The sequence below is a fragment of the Mytilus californianus genome, unplaced genomic scaffold (genome assembly GCF_021869535.1).
Source record: "Mytilus californianus isolate M0D057914Y unplaced genomic scaffold, xbMytCali1.0.p SCAF_4, whole genome shotgun sequence".
NCBI lineage: Eukaryota > Metazoa > Mollusca > Bivalvia > Mytilida > Mytilidae > Mytilus > Mytilus californianus.
Genome location: NW_026262690.1, coordinates 102908681 through 102931940, shown reverse-complemented (window position 1 = coordinate 102931940; position 23260 = coordinate 102908681). Strand labels below are relative to the sequence as shown.

At 32.4% G+C, this 23260-nt stretch overlaps 2 long non-coding RNA genes across 3 annotated transcripts; one reads left to right on the top strand and one right to left on the bottom strand.

Moving 5' to 3' along the window:
* Positions 1 to 214: 214 nt before the first annotated feature.
* Positions 215 to 5402, bottom strand: LOC127738927 (uncharacterized). Of its 2 annotated transcripts, XR_008000222.1 has the most exons (4): positions 5358 to 5402; positions 3625 to 3700; positions 2780 to 2815; positions 215 to 453 (listed from the first exon to the last, which is right to left on the bottom strand). It is a non-coding gene; the product is annotated as an uncharacterized LOC127738927 (long non-coding RNA). The 2 variants fall into 2 exon arrangements; XR_008000221.1 differs by lacking the exon at positions 2780 to 2815.
* Positions 5403 to 21849: 16447 nt separating this feature from the next.
* LOC127738923 (uncharacterized) lies at positions 21850 to 23016 on the top strand. Its single transcript, XR_008000218.1, has 2 exons — positions 21850 to 21942; positions 22458 to 23016. It is a non-coding gene; the product is annotated as an uncharacterized LOC127738923 (long non-coding RNA).
* Positions 23017 to 23260: the final 244 nt, after the last annotated feature.

Genomic DNA, 23260 nt, shown 5'->3' with positions numbered 1-23260 from the left:
TTCGTCGTAAGCAATCCTATTGTAATCGTATGATCATGAATACAATCATTACTGCAATATAAAATAATTAATGCAATATAAAATTAATTCTTAAAGTGTTTTAGGTTGATTCTTTTCGACTGTCCATATTTTTTTCCCAGGAAAAACACGTGATTTTGGAATTATAGACATATGAGTAAAGGGTGATGTGGGGTAAACATTAACAACAACCAAACAATGAAAAATATTATTCTGCTTTAAAGCATGCTCATTTATCCACATGCTTATATAATAACAAAATTTCAAGGCTTAAATTGAATTCATTAAACCATAAGGTTTCCATGTAATTTCAAGCAATATCCTCCTGTTTGTCCAAAGATCTTCCTTTGTAAAAATCTCCCAGCAAATGAAGAATATCTGGATAAGTATATTCCCTCGGTGCAACTGTACTCTTTTCGTGGACAGGATATCCTTCTAAAACAATAAAGATCAACGAAAATTATTTTGTAGTTTTTAAAGGACTGGTCACTTACCAAATTTGAGGACGAAATAGTAGCAACAATGCTTTCAAAAAAGAATAACAGATCTCCCTCAATGTTTCTTAATATAGATTAAAATATTCGTTCTATCTGTCCTCTAATTAAGGGGGAACAAAGAGGACAAATATATTTACTAGGGAGAGCTATTTTAACAAATATTGAAGAATATCTTATATAAGAATTGAAATTAAACGGCTGTCATAAAGTTCAAATATTGATACTAATTTATGAGCATATAAACATCTCAGAAATTCATGTAGAAGACTTATTTTACATATAATTTAAGTGCAATGAAATTGGTACCATATCTGTTGTCTGAACTACTAAAATACAAACACATTACACGACATAACAAACATGCTTAAGCTGGTCGAATATTTGGGGTATCTTATCAAATAGCGAATGTACTCTTTCTTAATAACATTGCTTATTAGAGAAAATTAAGGTCTGAGTTTGATAATATTGACCATTTTAACCGACAAGGGCGACTTTTTTCCAGAAAGGCACCATACATATACATATACTTTCCTCAATACTAGAAACGTCAGAATCATTATAATAATGTGATTAAGATTATTTATCAGTACTTTATAAATATATAGGTTTCATAACGAGTTATTTAATTTCAATATACATTTAATAATGAACGAGCATTCGTTATATCATATGTCATGATGCTGGATAAGCCAATCAAATTAACGCATTTTTCGTATCACATTCCGTGCAGTGTGATACGAGAAATATCTTATATCTTTATATAGCCTCCGTTAGGGGCAATAATAATGCAAATACATATTAATAAATAACACAATAGATAAAACGCCACAATCATAAGAGACTGAATAATCATTATTCGGTGTTGCCAGGCATGCCGCTTACGGATATTCAATCATATTTACAACATTATGAATTAATGAGGGTGGTAAAGGGTTATTTTCGTGCAACGTTTTCGGTCTATTTATTTCACGTGCTTTCGTGTTTTGACGTGTTATTTCTCGTTTTCTCGTGTTTGGTTCGACGTTTGTGCTTCGTGTTTCCCTTTATTTATTTTCCGTGTTTCGTGTCGGTACTCCTAATATTCTCGTGCTTGTCCCGCATTTCATTAAAAAGTAAACCGGGAATAATTTCAAAGTCAGTCCGGTGATTTTTTTAATTATGTGATCCTAGGATATTAATTGCTATCAAATTATGAATAATATTTTTCTTTCAAATCAGTTGCAACTAGCGGACGATAAAAGGTGACTGCAGGGTCTTTATGCCCATTAATAATGACTGCATGATCTCCAAGAACGGCCGCTGAGTAATAACTACTATTACTTTTTTCCTTAATATTAAGGATTTTATTTCTCGTGCTTCGTTTTTTAGCGATTTTTAATTTCCGTGCAACGTTTTTGCGATTTTTATTTCACGTGTTTCCGTGTTCAGACCCCCTTTACCATCCTCATTAATCGATGTAAAATCTAATTTTACAATAAGTATAGTACAACACAGTTAATGATAGTAGACAGTTACATCAAACTGGATGTACAAGGGGATGGGGGTAACAATAACATTTAATTCTAAATTACAGATTTGTTTTCCAGTCTGAGACTAACATATCAATCAGTATACATTGGCAACGAATTTTGTCTGGGAAAAGCAGTCTGGGGAAAACATGATCTTGTACAATGCAAAACATAAGTATCGACAGGATATAAGTGTTAAAAACTGGATATCAATATATGTTTAGTTATGTATTAAACTTTTGAAAATAAATTCAATATAAGTACCGATAAAGACAATATTGAAAGATCTTAATACAATGTTACATGTAGATTGATAACCTTTAACATGTTTAAGAATAAATTTATTCAAAGGACCTACATACACATGTATCAAGTTAAGAGTAAGATAGAACATGTACATAACATCCAATCTTATAGAACTATAGAAATCTAGCATATATTTTAGGCAAAAACAGTTATGATCATGAATGTGTGTGCCAACTACTGAAAAATCTAGCAAAATGAAATTAAGGTCATGCGATTTATTCACCAAACCAATTATATGTTGTACGTTTATTTACTAAAATGTGAACATCAGCAACTAGGATGACTTCATCACTAGACAATTTATATTTTTTTCTATAGCTTACACTGTTCTACTGATCATATATTAATTGTGTAATAAAATATTCGCTGATATTACATTTAAATGATTCAAACTATATGTTACGAGCAATATATATAGAGTAATGATGTGCGCGTCTTGTCCACACTAACCTGGGCGGTCTCTTTCAATAAACCCTACAATATCTGCTGAAATATTGTTTGAAAAATATCAGTTGATAGTAAAGGAGGTCTAAATAAAGTGCAAGCCCTAAGCAGGATTATGTATGACAAAACTGGTTTGTAATTAAACTGTCAATAATTGATTGTTAAACTTCAGAATACCCAATAGGCGTCCAATAAAGTTCCATGCACCGGTAATTACCCCTTGTGATTCCAAAAATACCTGATTGTTAGATATGTTTAACAAATAATGAAAATAATTTCCAATGAATTTAGGAGGCAAAGTTCAAAAAAAATTATTTGAGATCTAAAAATACTTTTATCTGCATCCTGGCACTAAAATGCTTTTAAACATAACAAAGCAGACAATTTTAAAATTTAATATTGTCAAAAAATGCTGTATGTTATTGCATTTTAATGGAAATATTCTATCTGAAGAAACAAAAAGTATTAACAGAATGCTGAATATACTAATACAACAGTCTATTGTTAATATTTTCAGCAAGATTGATTAATGGTCGTAGAAATGATTATGGCATTTAAGAATAAAATAGTTTTGATGATATGATGTATCATTTCAAGGTAGATGGAACAACACAAAAAAGAAAATAGAAGTTACGAAGGAGCAAACAATATGAAAATTATTGTAAAGATTATTCGAAATCAAACAATACCATAATGGATTAATATAATACAGCAAAAGAGACGGAATAAAATTTAATGGTAAACTTGACTTTGCTGATGTATAGTCCATGGGTTCCGTTTAAAATTTTAAAATACATACTTATAACCCGTCCGTCATAAGTAGTAACATATTTCTTGATAATAATACATACCTTCGATGGCAATTTTCTGTGTGCTATTTACTGCTATGCAACACGCAACTAGTACCCACCAAGTGTACCACTTCATCTTTGATTAGCATGAAAAAGAAAAGATTTTTGTGCATTCAATTTGAGGTGTATACATTTAAGATATAATTGAAAAGATTTGAAGTTTATCTTTGTTTCAGCAAAAAATGATTAACAGAAATGTGTTTTCCTTAGGACGTGTTTATATTTGGTTAACTGTATAAAAGTAATAATCTCTTGACTGGATGAAAGCAAAGTATAGTGTATTATGATTACAGAAACATATAATACATTAAAAGCACAACATGAATTTCCGAATGTATTGGACAACACAACATGAATTTCCGAATGTATTGGACAGCACAACATTAATTTCCGAATGTATTGGACACCACAACATGAAGTTCCGAATGTATTGGACAACACAACATGAAGTTCCGAATGTATTGGACAACACAACATGAAGTTCCGAATGTATTGGACAGCACAACAGACAACACCAACCGACTCCTTCTCACAAATAGATGCATAAAAACAAACAACACATGGTCTAGTCTGGTGGATTCATTTATTTTCGTGGGTACCAATTTTCGTAGATTGTTGAAAACTTGCATGTTCGTGGATATTTGATTTCGTGGTTTTGCCGAAGTATGCCTACAAGCCCATTGAACATTTGGTATTCGTTGAACATTGAATTTCGTGGTTGAACTGTTCCCACGAAATCCACGAAAATTGGTATACAACGAATAATAATGAATCCACAGTAGCCTAGCTTGATAACGACACGCAATGTGATGCTATAAGTCCGCACTAATCTCCTCCGTTTGCCTTTCTACATAATATGTTGCAAAGGTAATACACAAAATATAAACCTGCACAATTTAATCAAAAGCAGGACGACTACAAATTTGAACAATTTAATAAAAATGACGGCAATTAATTTAGAAAGCAGGGTCAGATGTTATTGTTATTACAAACAGCAAGTTAAGATACATTAGCCACAGTTGTTTGTTGACATGATTATGTCGCTAAAGCCAAAAGCAAAAACCAGAAACCACACAGTCACTCCTAACAAGTTTAATGAAGTTTCCTCATATGATTTAATTGAAAAATATAGATATTTACCTTGATTTATTTATTTGAAAGTTTTGTTCAAACTATGATGTAAAGATGGTACAAAAAGAAGCTGTCGCATTTTCTCCCAGATTCCTTCATTAAGTATACAAAGTTGTCACGGTATATTATTGAAATTCGATTTCATAAATATATTATCTTGTGTTTATACAGTCAATGCCGATTTAAACTTAAAAAAGTTCAAAGTAAAAGAAGAGATATTGTGTATCAATTAATAACACAAAATCCAGAGAAATACCTGTCAAAATCTAAAGAAAAGAACCAACGACTTTGTCTCAAAGTCACAGTGCAGCATTCAACATGGCACAAGTTTTCAGCTCATTGGAAGTTTAAGATGGCCTGTGACTCGCTTTGAGCAGAACTCTGCCCAATTGATATTTCTTTAGTGTAGGACGATTTGAAATTTAAAGATAATTAATATTCAGTCTGCACATGTGAAAACCAATGAGTTTATAGTCAACTTTGACAAATCTTTGTTTCAGTTCTCTTAGTGATTACAAGCTTAATTCTTTAGCTTCACAGTCTACGCTTGTGTTGATATTTTTAACTTTTGATTTTGTTTTGGTTCTATAATTTGTACTCACCTTTAAAAGCTATATATATAAAGTCCGTTTGTAAACACCATTTATCACTAAAGGCACATATTAGCTTCGTGTTAAGATAAGAAATCTTCATGTAAGATTACACAAGTCACATTTTGTAACCAAAACAAAGTGATCATATTTTTTTTTCTGAAGCAACATTTAATTCCTTGTAGACTCGTTATCGGCTGGATATTGATTTGCATTGAGCTTTGGCAGTTCAACTTGCTTATTCTCCTTTCTTGTATATTTACACGATTTCAAACAGAGAAAGATCTGAAATTTGAAATGTAACTCAAATCGTTTTCTTATACCAGTATTTACCCGCAACAAAAGTGCGAGGTTTTGCTCATTGTTGAAGGCCGTACGGTGACATATAATTGTTAACTTCTACGTAATAAATATGGTTGCATGTGTTTTTCAAAAGAATGTTGTAAAATTCTGAAATAAAATTAGTTTGCTAGCAATAACCAGGGGCGTAGCTAGAATAGTATCTAGGGTAGGCACATTTCACCGAGCGTAGCGAGGCGAAAATTTTTTTGGACTATTTTATGCAGAAAATAAGCTTAAGGCCCCAGAGGATCAAGAAAAACGATTTTTAACTTTTTCGAACGGAATTTTTGAACTCATTTGGCAAAAATTGGTTATACTTAAATAATCAAAAATTTCTGAACTTTTTATAAATAATTTTCAGGTCCAGTTTCATACACAAAGTCAATGATACACTTATTCAAAGTCCAGTCGACGGTTTTTTCTTCTAACAAAATCGATTATACTCACATCAACATCACCATTGAGGTGTCGGTGGATATGAAGAAGAGATAGATTAGAAAGTCTCTCGTCTCCCATTGTCGTTTTCAGACAGGACTTTACGCGTCGCATCGCGCTGAAGGATCTTTCACTGGTTGCCGATGAAACGGGCATTGTCAATAATATCCAAATAATCCTAAACACCGAAGGGTAAAAATCGGCGTTCGTGACATTAAGGATACCACGAAGTCTATCTGGCCTGTTGTCTTCAATACGCCAACGGGCTTTCCATCGAGCGACCTCATCGTCAAATTCTCTTTTTTCACCTAAATCCGAACGGTAAATGCTGTAGATTTTGTCTGTTATTTCAGGAGTCAAGTTCCCTTTCTTGGCTGGAATGAAGTAAGTTGCAAAGAAACGTTCCTCGTTGCTAATTAAGCGCTTTGTAATTTCAGCAACCAAGTGGTCGAGAAATACGAAGTACAACGAAACTCTCCAATAAACTGACGGGTCACGAATTGGGTGGTTAGGTCTGTGTCGTTGACGTCCAGCGATATGAGGAACTGATAGCTGAATGTCGTGTTCTGCTGCCATATCTGTTGCTCTTGCAAACAAAGACTCTCAAACTGTATCATCACCTCTTTCATCCGAAAGCCTTGGAATGACAATTTTAGCTTCTGTCAAAGCTCAGTCTATCAAATCAATATCGGGTTTCTGTAAATAATTTGTCAAGGCGACTGTTGAGCTTAATATGTGTTCTGCAACAACAAGACTTATGATAAATTCGAATCGAAGAATCGCATTTATACTCTGTGCTGCTTTGTCATCATTGTCGACTATCAAGGAATTCAGGACAAAGACAACAATTTACTGCAAATGCTGTTCGAAATGTAAACAGAGAATCTGCACGGCTTGACCAACGAGTCTCAAACAGCGTTCTTAACTTTGTTCGGCGTTCTAAACGTTCTTGACCATTTTCATTTTCGGAGAGTTCTTCTGTGAAAGCAGTCAAGCTTTTAGCCGAATAATCAAATTTGAACTCAATTTCCTGTACAGTTGACATCATATTTCTTACACAAAGTTCTTTCTTTTTTATTTTAAAGAGGTATAAAACTAGCAAATTTATGTATTGGCACGTGCCTATGTGTGTGTGTGTGTCATCGTTGGCAGTAATGACATTACCGCTTATAATCTTGATCAATAGAAATACCGTATGAAATGGTTTTTATTTTCTCGATATAATTCAAATTTTCAATGGTAATACTTACAAAAAATATATTGATTGGTCAATGCCAAGACGTGTCTATATCAGTCTTCTTTTCTTGATAATATTAATGTCCTTTTTTGGCGATGAAGTATATATCCATTATTTGATTTGGACAAACTGCACCTGTATAATTTTCGAATTTCATTTTTACGACTGAACTTCATAATATAAAAGTAAGAATATGTGGTACGATTGCCAATGATACAACTAAATGACGTAGAAGTTAGCAACTATATGTCACCGTACGGCCTTCAACAATGAGCAAAACCCAAATCACATAGCCATCTATAAAAGACTGCGACATGACAAATGTAAAATAATTCAAACCAGAAAACAAACGGCCTGATTCATGTACAAAACAACAATCGAAAAACAAACATGATGCTAGTATACAGCAAAAAACGACAACCATTGAATTACAGGCTTTTGACTTACGACAGGCACATACACAATGCTAGTATACAGCAAAAAACGACAACCATTGAATTACAGGCTTTTGACTTACGACAGGCACATACACAATGTTACGGGGTTAAACGATGTTGGCGGGCGCCCTACCTCCCTAATCTGGGTCAGTGGTGTAACAGCATAACATAAGGACAATCTATAAAAAAAAAAAGTTAAAAAATGGTTGACTCATCAGATTAACACAAAAAGCAAAAGAACACATGAACAAAAGCGTGTTAAGTATTTTAACAATACGTGTAGATAACATTATCCCCATCTGACTTTTTGTAGTATAATTATGTTTGCGGTGTCCCCGGCAAACATAGATTTATATTTTTTCCCTAATTAAAAAACATTATGTTTTTATAATCGTATATGATCCCCTTCTGTTGTGGTTTTCTTTAATTTATTTTGTTCAAATGTTCGTTTATTGCATGCTAATTTGTGACTGCACCGCGTTATGCAAACCGATTCTAGATATTTAAATTGTTAATGCTAACAAACAAACCCAATAAAAGTATTCATGTCACTTTATGATCATTTGCATATGTAATATCGGTGACCGAAAATAAATTGTAGATCATTGATTTGCAATCTTGACAAATTTGATAGACAAATAGTAACACTGAACATGTTAGACATACATTTGAAAAGAGGCTTTGCTATGTCATAAAAGATTAGTAGCCGCGCTCTGTAGCTCATTGTGCCAAGGTCTCGATTTGATCCCTGGTTGTGGAAGGTAATCAAGCTCTGAAGTTACGCGTGCAAACCATTTGAAGTTTTTTTAGCAAAGTTGTAGATTGAATAGAAAGACAGTGACAAAAACAACAAGAAGTACTTCATAAGAGTCATACCTATAAATATACCGATATTTATTATTATCAAATTATTTGTAAACAATTCAATGTCCAGTGTGATAAGGATAATATATGTGAATACTCTACCCGAATATAACAGTCGTGTTTACAAATAATCATACATAAGTTATCATAGGTCTATTTATGTAAATGATATAAGCTGAATAAAGTGCAAAGTCGTTTTCTTCAAACTAAAGGGATGGATTATTGCAAGGTGAGTTTTAAAAAATATTGTAAGTTAAATATATTTTGTATTGTTCTAAAGTCTCTAGCGCTTAGATGTGCGAATTGTTATTGTTATTGAAATTGGAATCTATTTTTATTCAAATTTTTTAATATTTTTATCCTCAAAACAAGATACGTAGTTTTTAGAGTATGTCAGAACTTCCTGACCCGATCCAGTATTGGTTGATTGATTGGTACTAACTATTTACTATTAATATTAACTATTAACTATAGAAACTATAAACAATTAGAATAAAAGGTAGGATCTGCAAGGTGGGACGAAAGGGATGAAGGACTGAAAATTTGGACTGCCGCTGCAAAACAATGGTATGTTGTAACCCCCCTCTCCAATTATTGAAGACGTAGATTTGTACTATAATGTAGACTGCAACACGATAGTATTTGTTATGTGTATTTCTTTTCATCACTTATTGTTTGGAGTCCATATAAATAATTCTTTTAGCTGTTTCTATTTAGAATGTTCTTGCCAATTCTTTCAACTGAAAATTGTTTTCAATTCAAATTATGATAATGGTCATGAATACGGGTTAGAGAATTAACAAACTACGACATTCGGTCATGAATACGGATTAGAGATTAACAAACTGTGACATTCGGTCATGAATACGGGTTACAGAATTAACAAACTATGCCGTGACATTCGGTCATGAATACGGGTTAGAGAATTAACAAACTATGACATTCGGTCACGAATACAAATACGGGTTAGATAATTAACAAACTATGACATTCTGTCATGAATACGGGTTAGAGAATTAACAAACTGTGACATTCGGTCATGAATACGGGTTAGAGAATTAACAAACTGTGACATTCGGTCATGCATGCTGGTTACAGAATTAACAAACTATGACATTCGGTCATGAATACGGGTAAGGTAATTCATAAACTGTGACATTCGGTCATGAATACTGGTTAGAGAATTAACAAACTGTGACATTCGGTCATGAATACGGGTTAAAGAATTAACAAACTGTGACATTCGATCATGAATACGGGTTAGAAAATTAACAAACTGTGAAATTCGGTCATGAATATGGGTTAGAATAACAAACTGTGGCATTCGGTCATGCATGCGGGTTATAGAATTAGCAAACCGTGACATTCGGTCATGAATATTGGTTAGAGAATCAACAAACTGTGACATTCGGTCATGAATATGGGTTAGAAAATCAACAAACTGTGGCATTCGGTCATGAATAACGGGTTAGAGGATGTACCGTAGTTTATAAATGTCTAACACGCTTTTTAAAAATCCCTTCTGCCGATTATAACTAAACCATAGATAAGATAGGATAAGATAATTTATTAATCAATCATGGTGCCCAAAATTTGAACAATATTACAAAATAAAGCACAGTAAATGATTAGAATGATTTGAGTGATTAAAGTACATTTAAACAAAAACATGTATACACATTTAAACAAAGTAACATATGAGCAATGTCATTGACAAAACCTTAATTCATTTGGAAGCCACTGGGACCTCGAGAAAATAAGTTTCTTAATCAACTTAGACCTAGGCGTATTTCAGACAAATCCTGATCGATTTTTTGTTTATTTTTCTACATTGATATTTTCTAGAAGTTTCTTTTGATCTTCAAAAAGGGAGTGCAATAATTTAGATAAGTTTGAAGTAACAAACAAATTTTCATATGAAAGAATCCAAACAAATTTCATCTCATCAGATAACTTTGAAACATTTTTGAATTTAGAATTTAAATGAGACAGAAGTGGAGATCTTGTATCTTTCAGAACAGGACATTTTAAAAGAAAATGTAGTTCATCTGCCACTGCGTTCTTACATAGCTTACATTTGTCTTCAGCTTTTATGCCAATACATCTCCCTCTTTCAATTGCAAGGTCATGACAGCTAGTTCTAAATCTTGTAATTATTTGCCTGTTTTTTTAAAATATATTCTTTAATATGGTTCAAACATAAGAATTGTTTTTTTAATTTTCTGTATGCTTGACTGTATACTGGTACTCTTCCCAGCAGCATTGCTTTCTAAACTAGCTACCCAAATTTCTTAAATTTTATTGTTAGAGAATTTTTTACTTTTTTTAATATATGTTTTTTTTAAAGTTTGACTGGTTTGCAAATAGATAGTCTAAATAAAGGAAATTTAAATATATGTCTAATGTTTCCTATCCAAGATTCCTGATTAGATTTGTTCATAGACTGGGCTAGATTTATGGCCTCCCATAGGACAGTATTTAAAGGTTCAATTTATTTCATAAGATGAATCCAATATTTTATCATATTCATAACATAAAAAAGTGTAGAGAGTGAACATAGTTCCCCTCTACATGCCATATTTGATGTTTTAATGTTAACTCCAAGTGAAAACTTACAAAGCAAAGAATGGATTTTCTCTAGTACAAGATAATCAGTTTCGGTCATGAATGCAGGTTAGAGAATTCACAAACTCTGACATTCGGTCATGAATATGGGTTAGAGAATTAACAAACTGTGACATTCGGTCATGAATAACGGGTTAGAATATTAACAAACTGTGGCATTCGGTCATGAATAACGGTTTAGAGAATTAAAAAACTGTGACATTCGGTCATGAATAACGGGTTATAGAATTAACAAACTATGCCGTGACATTCGGTCATGAATAACGGTTTATAGAATTAACAAACTGTGACATTCGGTCATGAATAACGGGTTATATATAGAATTAACAAACTGTGATATTCGGTCATAAATAACGGGTTAGAATATTAATAAATTGTGGCATTCGGTCATGAATAACGGGTTAGAGAATTAACAAACTGTGACAGTCGGTCATGAATAACGGGTTAGAGAATTAACAAACTGTGACATTCGGTCATGAATATAGGTTAAAGAATTAACAAACTGTGACATTCGGTCATGAATAACCTGCTATTGAAAAATGCCTTTCACCGATTATAACTAAACCATAGAAGATAAGATGATTAATTAACCAATGCCCAAGTCTAGGTTAGTCTATGGAAAGGTATATACTATGAAATTTAGAGCGAGGGGCTTGCCCCGAGCTCTTAATTTCATAGTATATACCTTTCCATAGACTATCCAATTTAGCACATATTTACAACTCGAGTAATCTTTTAATTGGTCTATTGATAGTTTATTTTGGCTGACTACTTGTATCACAGGTGTTTGTAAAACGGAGCTCATTAACGAAGTTTTGTAAATCTACTCACTAGTATCATTGTAAAATATGTGATTTCAAAAGGCCCTTCACTCCAGAATGAAAAGATGGTAGCTGCTGGTGTAAGTATGTATACTGATATAAAGCGGTGTTTTATTATACATGTTCTTCTTGCAAGGTAAGATGACAAAATAAATTGACCGAAAGCAGGCAATAATTAAATTGCAGTGGAAGCTTTACATGTTTTGAAAACATTTTTTAATCTCACAGTAAAACTAAAGCTATAATAAATTTGAAAAATATGGATAGTTTGTCCCCAAAGATATAGTCTAGCAGATAGGCATTAAAAAGCAACTACAAATAGATCAGAGATTATAGGTTTTGTGTTTTTTTTTTTATTAGTTCAAAGTAAAAACTAAAAGATTTATCAGAATATGTTTATATATATATATATATATAGGTGGCACATTATCTTCAGACATAATCACAGTTTTCAATTCATGACATCGTCCTGAACATGCATGAAATATTTGCCACTGGACATTAAGCAACCAATAATCAATAAATCAATCAATTCATGACGAAATAGATCACTTTCCTTAAGAAAGTTTAAAAAATTATCACCAAGTTGCTTTAATTTTCCTTCACAAGGTTTCATAGTACACACTTTTCTGTGTACAAAGTATGGATGATACATTATCATAATTTTAAGATATCGTTGTACTCTAATCAAGGTATAAAGAACCATATGTATTACCCTTTATTTAAATGATAAAATTTGCAATTGTCAAAAACATTTTTTAGGGCCAAAGATTTTAATAGCAGGATATTTAAAAATCAATGTGAAAACTAATTACAAACTATTTAATTTAATTTGGAACACAGCATTTTATTTCAAAACAGCCAGTGGCAATTTTTGTTTTAAATATCTTGATTACGATACAATGAAATCTTACCCTTGTGGTCATTCATGCGTAGTTACTTAGTACACAGGAAAAGTATGTACTATGAAAATTAGAAGGCAAATATAAGCAATTTGATTGGACGAGAAGTTGTAAGTATGTGCTAAATATTGAGCTATACAATGAAATGAATTACAAAATAAAGCACAGTAAATATTTTAACAGGGGTCATAATTGGAGTAGGAACTTCTTACCCTTCCTAAGCACCAGAGTTCGTCCACCTTTTCCCCTCCGATTGGCTTATCAAAGAATAAACAACTTTATCTAAATCTTAAAGCCAATCAGAAGCTAAATCATAAAGCCAATCGTATGTGGACTCTGTAAGTCACATTGTCAAACACATTAATGTCAGTGCAAAATTATTGAATGACAAAAACCTTGGAATTGTTGTTGGGAGTTTGGATTCTTTGTTCTGATATATACTTTATTTTAGGAAAATGCTGTTTTACAAAATCAGTGTGTAACCATGTTTATTTTTGTTTTTTACATCATTTATTGTATAAAGTTATTTTTTTGTTTTGTAAATATCTGTGGTGTTGCCAAACATTTCTATTGGTTTGCTCATTTGTCGGTTCAATATGATTATAAGTTTTGTGGTATGGATCTTGCCTTGTCATATTCATTTTCCCTAGTCTTTTAGTCGCCTCTGTACTCGACGTCAGCGTTTCTCTTCTCTCCTTCAATTATGTTTAAGTATTGCTTAGTGCAAATAAATAAGCAATGCTTGATTTCCCTAGTATAAAGTTTTGCTTTTTTTATGGTGACACCATCACCAGTAAGTAGAATGGTATTTTTTCCGAAACAAGAATTTTTTTGCATTGCATTCATTCCCAGTTTTTTTTTGTTTTTTTTTTCTGGGTACAAAATTCACAAAGCTCTCGTTCATCGTTTAGAAAACACTTCACAGTTCAGAAAAGTTTCGTGAAAAGATAATATAAAATTATAGCCTTTGTATGAGGTCGATACGAGAATATATCGACCTGACAGAAGTATTTTGACTGAGGACGAATTAAGTCCGAGGTCGATATATTTCTTTGTGTCAATAATAATATCCCCGTTTTCAATAAGCCAGAAGTAGAGCACCAATTCATTTGATTGGTTGTTTCGATTGTGTCAGATATTCTTAAAATAACCGTGCAATATCACTTTTCTAAAAATAACCGTGCAATATAACATTTCTATTTGCGGTTTTCAGTCTACCTTTGAAAATATAGTTGAACATGTGACTCTTTCAAAACGAATCAAGAATTTACACAATAATAATATTCAACAATACATTTACAATAAGGTAAGTCGATATTGTTTCACATTGTATTGTCGTTTTTGTGGTTTTGAAATATGTTGAAGATCAATAAAAGTTCTTCGAAAATTAAAAAAAGACAAAAAAAAAGAAAATAAAATTAAGGTCACCCTGTTTGTTTTCGAGAAAATTATGTTCAAAAATAGGTTTTTTTTTTTTGTAAATTCGTTAAATAACAAGTTTTCTCTAACATTTGAGATTTTTTCTAAAACGAGTGTTTTTAGTAATAAATTAACTGATAACTTTAATTTAATGCTATTATTATCGAATACTTGAAATAGCAGTAGTGTTTCATCTTAACATTTTGAAGTTTAACGACAAAAGTTTTTTGACGTTGAACGTTATAATCACGTTAATAATTATCTTCTGCTGAAACTGTATCGACTCCGCAATCGTTGATAGAAAAATAGTACAACAACAGTGCACACGCTGAAATGTCTCGCCTGCTTTACTGGTCATTGATTTTATGCTGACAGTCCTAAATATAAAGCTTTACTACAAGTACCACATAAACATGATCCAAGAAAATTAGGTCAAGGTCAGATGAACCCTGCCAGTTAGAAATATACACCTTACAATAATTCCATACACCAAATATAGTTTACCTATTGCTTATAGTTTAAGAAAAACAGACCAAAACACAAAAACTTAACATTGAGCAATGAACTGAGAAAATGAGGTAAAGGTCAAATAAATCCTGCCAGACTGAAATGTACATCGTAAAATTATTTCCATACACCAAATATAGTTGACTTATTGCATATGGTATTAGGAAAAAAAGACCAAAACACAAAAACTTAACTTTAACCACTGAACCATGAACATGAGGTCAAGGTCAGATGACACCCGTCAGTTGGACATGTACACCTTACAAGCATTCCATACACCAAATATAGTAGACTATTGCTTATAGTATCTGAGATATGGACTTGACCACGAAAACTTAACCTCGTTCACTGATTCATGAAATGAAGTCGAGGTCAGGTGAAAACTGTCTGACAGGCATAAGGACTTTGCAAGGTACGCACATGCTAAATATAGTTATGATATTACTCTATCAAGTAATAAGAGAGAAATTAACATTACAAAAAATGTTAACTTTTTAGCTCACCTGGCCCAAAGGGTCAAGTGAGCTTTTCTCATCACTTGGCGTCCGTCGTCCGTCGTCTGTCGTCCCGCGTCCGTCGTCCGTAAACTTTTACAAAAATTTTCTCCTCTGAAACTACTAGGCCAAATTTAACCAAACTTGGCCACAATCATCATTAGGGTATCTAGTTTAAAAAATGTGTCCGGTGACTCGGCCAACCAACCAAGATGGCCGCCATGGCTAAAAATAGAACATAGGGGTAAAATGTAGATTTTGGCTTATATCTCTGAAACCAACGCATTGAGAGCAAACCTGACGGAATAAAAATGTTTATCAGGTCAAGATCTATCTGCCCTGAAATTTTCAGATGAATCGAACAACCCGTTGTTAGGTTGCTGCCCCTGAATTAGTAATTTTAAGGAAATTTTGCCGTATTTGGTTATTATCTTGAATATTATTATAGAAAGAGATAAACTGTAAACAGCAATAATGTTCAGCAAAGTAAGTTCTACAAATAAGTCAACATGACGAAAATGGTCAGTTGACCCCTTAAGGAGTTATTGCCCTTTTATAGTCAATTTTTAACAATTTTTCGTAAATTTTTGTTATCTTTTACAAAAATATTCTCCTCTGAAACTACTAAGATGAACTTAACAAAAGTTGTAAACAATCATCATTAGGGTATGTAGTTTAAAAATTGTGTCTGATGACCCCGCCCGCGAACCAAGATGGCGAACATGGCTAATAATAGTACATAGGGTAAAATGCAGTTTTTGGCTCATATATCTAAACCCAAAGCATTTCGAGCAAATCTTTCATATACAAAATTGTTCATTAGGTCAGGATCTATCTGCCCTTGAATTTTCAGACCATTCAGGCAACCCGTTGTTGGGTTGCTGCCCCTGAATTGGTAATTTTTAGAAATTTTTTCAGCTTTTGGTTATTATCTTGAATATTATTATAGATAGAGATAAACTGTAAACAGCAATAATGTACAGCAAAGTAAGACCTACAAATAAGTCAAACATGACCAAAATGGTCAATTGACCCCTTAAGGAGTTATTGCCCTTTATAATCAATTTTTAACAATTTTCATAAATTTTGTAAATTTTTACAAAATAATTTCCACTGAAACTACTGGGCCAAGTTCATTATAGATAGAGATAATTGAAAGCATCAAGAATGTTCAGTAAAGTAAGATCTACAAACACATCACCATCACCAAAACACAATTTTGTCATGAATCCATCTGTGTCCTTTGTTTAATATGCACATAGACCAACGTGAGCGACACAGGCTCTTTAGAGCCTCTAGTTTTTTCAAGTAGTCACTGAACCATGAAAATGAGGTCAAGGACAATGGACTTATGATAGACGGAAACTTCATAACATAAGGAATCTACATACAAAGTATGAACCATCCAGGTCTTTTATCTTCTGAAATATAAAGCTTTTAAGCAGTTAGTTAACGCTGCCGCCGCCGCGGGATCACTATCCCTATGTCTCGCTTTCTGCGACAAAAGTCATAGGCTCGACAAAAATTGGTTTTCGATTTTTAATGACATAAGCAAATTTTGATGCATAAATGTAAATCATTTGGAAGACTTCATTTCAATGAAGAAAATGATGAGATGTTTATCTTATTATTACGACTGTTTAAACAAATACAGAATTCTTTTTGATTATTTTTTTTTAAATGAAGAATTATTTAAGGGGATATAACTCATATAATTTAAGTTATAAATGAATGTACAGCAAATTGTTCTATTTTGTATTATACGATAAAGTAACCCCATTTTTTCTCAAGCCTTTTGTAAGAGCTATCTTCTCATATCTTATTTTAAAATTCTGTCATTATATTTTCTTTCTATTCACATAATAATGTCTTTCCCTGTTTGGTGTTTTCAATATGTATCAATTGTTCACAATCTATAGATTGAAAACAAATTTTATCATATTTTTTTTTTAAAATAACACGATGTTAACTACATTTTGACAAAGTACATAAACAAATCTGTCATTTTTGTGTATATATATGCCATACCATATTAAAACTACTTTTAGTGATCGTTATGCATATTTTGCGGAAGCAATAACATATCAGGTATTTTCAATTTCGTTATCTTCATATAAAAATACTATTTTGTAACTTTCCTGTTATATATTTAAGGATGGCTCGTAAAGATTGTATTAACATGAAGGTGCCTATCTGAAAGACATCAATAAACACAAGACAAAATGAAGATACCTACCATACCAATAACAGCTTTACCAGCGAAAACAACCATATCATCAACGGTCTATACAACCCTTAACACAACAGCTTCATTAGCGTCAACAACAACAGGTTTGTATTCATGTATTTTAGTGGAATGTATTATGATAATATAGACACAATCTAACTTAACCTAAGAGTCAGAAACAGTAGGCCTAGACTATAAGGATATGAGCCATTCAATGTGAAACAAGTTGATTTCTTTAAAAAAAAGAACAGCAATTCGTGAACCCAAGACTGCTGACTGGTCACAAAATATTTTTTGCTGAATTTATTTTTGCTTTGATATTTAAAATAATTGAATGTTAATAGAATGAGGTAGTGAAGATATTAAAACACCTTTATTAAAAATATGTAATTGTGTGTAGATTCTTCCACAAGTCAATTAAAATCACTGTTGGATTTTAGTTGTAAATAGAAAATTGTATACAGCTACCATTTGAAATTACCTTTTAAGGCTTGACTATTATATTTATTACTAGGGAGTGTACATCATTTTCTCTCCGTGTTTTATGTTCAGAGACCTAATCCTATTGCAATTCTCAATTTCTGCAAACCGGATGACTGAAGCAAATTGCACAGACCAATCAAGATATAAAGTTTAGCACTCAGTTTGCTTTATAATCTGGATGCGTTTATTTTATCTTTCATATCTTCATATTTTGTTTCCTGGATGCTTTAAATTATTCTTATACTCATTGAAGCTGTCTGTACTCATAGAAGAGGTGGTATAGAGAAATTGAAAGTCCAATTTCCATATGAAGTGCAACTCTGTCACACAAATTATAAGAAGATTTCGTATTTTGTTCGTGAGAGTAACACACCAGCTTCATTAGGACCTCTTATATACTGACAATTATTTTGGTCAGATAAAACATTTCAAATTTTAAGGACTTTCTAAAGTAACTTAAATCAATTCAAAAATTCGACAGGAAAACTTAGTTTTGAAAAATATCTTGTTTTCACAGGTCTTGTGAATACCCGAACATGCACTCAAAAAGAAAAATCAATAAACTCATCATGGACACGTGGTCTGGATTAAAGTTATGTACGCCAGACGAACGTTTCGACTACAAAAGACTCAATTTCAAAAGTTTATAATAGGACAGTTACTCAAAAAGAAAGAAACAGATTAGAAAAAACAACTAGATGTCAAAGTCCCTCAATGATGAGCATGCTTCAAAATCACATGTAAAGTTCTTACTGCCGTGTTCTAGATTTAGATAAGAAATGCAAAAAAATCACCTACCCAGAGTGAAATCAATGTTTACGCATGCACGTAGATTTCTTGCGCAAGAAATAGTAAATGGCAAGAATTACGCGCTGATATTCTGGATAAGAATATGCATTTGCGTCATCACGTATATTTATTCCGGATTCATTGCCTTTCAATCCGGAACTTGTGTCAACGCAAACCTATATTGTTGTAAAACCAGATTTTTAATCCGATTTTGTTGTGTCGTGTGAACAGGGTGTAATAATAATAGTAATATTATGTAAATTAACAGCAAGACGTTTGTAGGGTAGCTGGTCAACACAATGCATACAATTTTCAAAATCGCACAATCATTGCAAACGGATTAAAATGCTATAAGGTTGAACTATGAAAAAAAAAAAGAATTACAATTTAATTAACATACATTACTAGCTGTTAATAAATCTTTTCCGGAAATTTAAAATATATTATCAATAAACACAAACGTCAAGTATTACTATTAATGGCAATTTTTTTTTTATCAAATCAATCTCTTCTTGAAGTCTAACTTTCTATTTTATTTCTATACAAAATATAAGCAGAGACTTATAAAACCATACGTAAACGGTATTAATTCTAAAAAGGAGTAAATCATGATAAAAACGTTTTTGACGTCACGGTCATATGACAAAATTATATCTATGAGCTGATAGACAAAACACTTTCAGGCAATCAGAAGACGTGTTACATTAATTTATTGTAAAATATTAACTTTTTTTGTGAAATGCAAGGATTCAACATTCTTGTGAATTATAACCATACAACTATTCTTTTTCATTCCTTACAGTTTAAACAAGCATGCAACTATTTTTTTTCATTCCTTACAGTTTAAAAATTATATACTAATTCATTTGTGTTCATTCCTGATACCTTGGTACTAATATGTTGCATATGATTTTCATAAATGTATTTACTGTTAAAACCCGATGATAATATAACATTATTAATTATATTCTATTAATGATAAATTAAGTTTCAGTTTAAAGTTTAACGATAATCTTAATAAATTTTCCCTTGGTCTCAGAGGCGGATTTAGGGGGGGGGGGGGCAGGGGGCCCGCCCCCCCCCCCCTTTTGTGGAAAAAAATTGGTTGATTACATAGGGAATCACTGAAGCATGACTGGAGCGGGCCCCCTCTTAGGCAGTCAGTGGGCCCCCACTTATAAAAATTTCTGGATCCGCCACTGGGTCTGTTAGTATCTACATTTGTTGTATTAATGAAAATAACTATTTTAGACAGAATTTCGTTTTGTTTAATTATCTTTCTGTGTTTTCCGATCTAAGGTAAATATTTTTAACAGTAATATCGTTTTGTTCATTTTCTTCTTGCTTTCCGACATTTGCTCAGGCTATGATGGATTTACAAATAGAACGTGGTAAACGTTTAGAAATAATCAATTTATTCTAGGACATAATTTAATGTCAGTATATTATTCCCATGTTTAATGTCACCATGCACATTAGCAACCCGAATAATTCAGTCCCTCCCCGTGATCGACTCTCCCACTCGCGAGCCTGAACTCTTTATACGATAAAACGCGTCACGAATCCAGGATTCTGATTGGTGCTCTCTGTGAGAGAGAGCCAATCAGCTAATAGCTAAATCCCGAGCTAATTCCGAATGATTTTTTGACGATTTTACATTGACTAAGCCTTCAGGCGTTAATGTAGCCATCGCAGAGCAGTGGAATATAACGACTGAATTATTCGGGTTAATACAGGGACCGTCTCAAAACATAAATTATATAATTGCAACATCATTACTTCATATTTAATGCTTTCAAATAAAACCCCATATGTCTGTCAAAAGCAAATAGGTTGAGATATATAAATGGCTTTCTTATTGCAATTCATTCTTTAATCTTTTACTTTCCGATTTACAAATGAACTTTGATTTGATTGTCGAAAATTGATAAAATGTCACGTGGTAATATATCAATTGAGGGACCGTATCAAAGACATAGATAACGACCTGTATAAATGATCGAAAAATTTCGAGACGTTCCGAGAATCATGTTTCCGTGGATATCGAATGGCCCATATATATATAGAAGCTTCCAAAACTCATCAATATATAAGCATGAACCCCTCAGGGGATTCACGAAAAAATACAAAAAATGTTTTTGTTAAATTTATAAAAAGAATCTATTTTTTTTAAATTGAAAGTTATATTGTTAAATATTATATAAACCAACAGTGTGAACAGTCGGGATTCGAAGTGCTGTCCCCATTAAAATGCATTGATTTCTGCTTAGTAAGCGAGGGCTTTATCCTCACTGCTATCTACACGTAGGAGAACATAATCAATTGACAAGTTAAGTAAGACACTAATACCATACATGGACAATATAAAATCAGGAGATTATGAAGAAATTGAGAACAATCTACATCACATGCCTGCTACCAATAATTATGCACATTTTTTTAGAATTTCGTTAAAATTTCGTTTTTGTACCTTTTTGTATGGACTGACTCATATGTTAAGTGACGATTTTGAAGCTTTGTTACTTACTAACTGCCTTGTAAGCCATTGGCGTGTATGGCAGTAGCGAAGATATATAAGCTTTATAGATTTAACAACATACCAGCAATCAGGGGTTAGGCACAAGCAAGCTGTTATATAATTTTCACATACGAAAATGTCTGGTATGATTAATGCCGCAATCATACGATCGATCCTCAGTTTGCTCATTCGAATACAACGGGCACATATGTAATGTTTTAAAAGATCAGCAAAATCAAAGCATCTCTTAATACTTCTAATAAGTGAGCATGATATCCACATATATATTAGGCAGTATTTAAATATTTGTAGTCTTTTCTCCTTTTCGCCTACAACTTAGAACAGTTTTTATCGAAAGTATCTAAAAATCATATCTTTGCCAAACTTTGTCTTGTAGACCCAGCACTAAGTAAGAGCACAGTCATTGGTGCTATCATTGGTGTAGTGATTGTTACCAGTGCCGTTATCATTTTACTTTATTATTTTACCAAATATAGGTATGTATATTTACAAAATATATAATTATAGTATTTTATATATACATTTACTTCCAAAGCAAGCACTCGTATGAACCTTGTGTAAGATCGGTTAGATCCAAACACGTATATTATCTTTATGATAATGACTTGGCCCTGTGTTCATGTTCTTTTTCTTAACTAAATCACAACCAAATTTTACAGGTAGACGGACATGCAAGTGCCGATATTTACAAAAAACTACTTTTCATATTATATAATGAATGTAAAATGTGTTTTTCTTATTATCAAATATTCAAAATTTACTGAATAATAAAAATTCAAGTTTTTGCGTTATAACGCAAATGTTTGCATTCGTTCGTAAAGGTTTGCGTTATAACGCAAAGGTTCACGCAAACATAGGAAGAAATATAAAAAAAAATGTTGTGTGGCGCTAATATGCTTCCATATGTATAATATAAATAATAAGCTAAATTTATAAAATTGAAGCACTCCAAAAGTTACGTGTTTCTTATATGTTCTTAATATGTTTTTAGAAAAAATAGATTTACTTTTTGTCGAAATCTCAAACGACGAACTTGGTCTTCGGGATCTAACTACAGTCAACACAACCCACTAGAACCAGATGAAACGGGTACCAGTGATCCTCCTCCTAGGACAGAGAGACAGCTGTTTTCGATCTCAGATCAGCCGGATGACGATGGATATTTGTATGATGAGATTTTCGATGCTTCAGAATTTACTGACGAAAAAACAAAAAGGTCAATAAAAAATTTGTATACAGCAACACGGACACATGAAGATGTTCCAGATCTGAATCTCAGAATTTAAATGTACAGAATAATCATACATATTAAGTTCAGAACTTTTTTTGGATATTTCTGAATGGAAAGATTTTTTAAATAAGTGAGAACTGTTCCTGCTTAACGACAGAGTGAATTCCAACGAGCACGTGGTGAATGGAAGATATGTTAACAAACAATGTTTTAGAACGGTCTAAGACCAAATCCAATGAATAGTTTACTTACTGTGTGATTTGTTCTGTCAAAAACAACCTAACATGTTCAATAACAATTAAAATTCAATATAAATCCTTTTTATTACAATCAATAGATAATATATAGCAACAAAAAGGTGCTAGAGAAAAGTCGAAGCGACCGTGTGTCTGAAACTTTCTTCTCTCATTTACACAGTGCTAGTTTACTATGAATAAAGTGGGGATAATTCAGATCTACTATCAGGGAAAATATTAAAAATAAGAAGATGGGGTATGATTGCCTATGAGATAACTCTCCACCAAAGACCAAATGACATAGAAGTTAACAACTATAGGTCACCG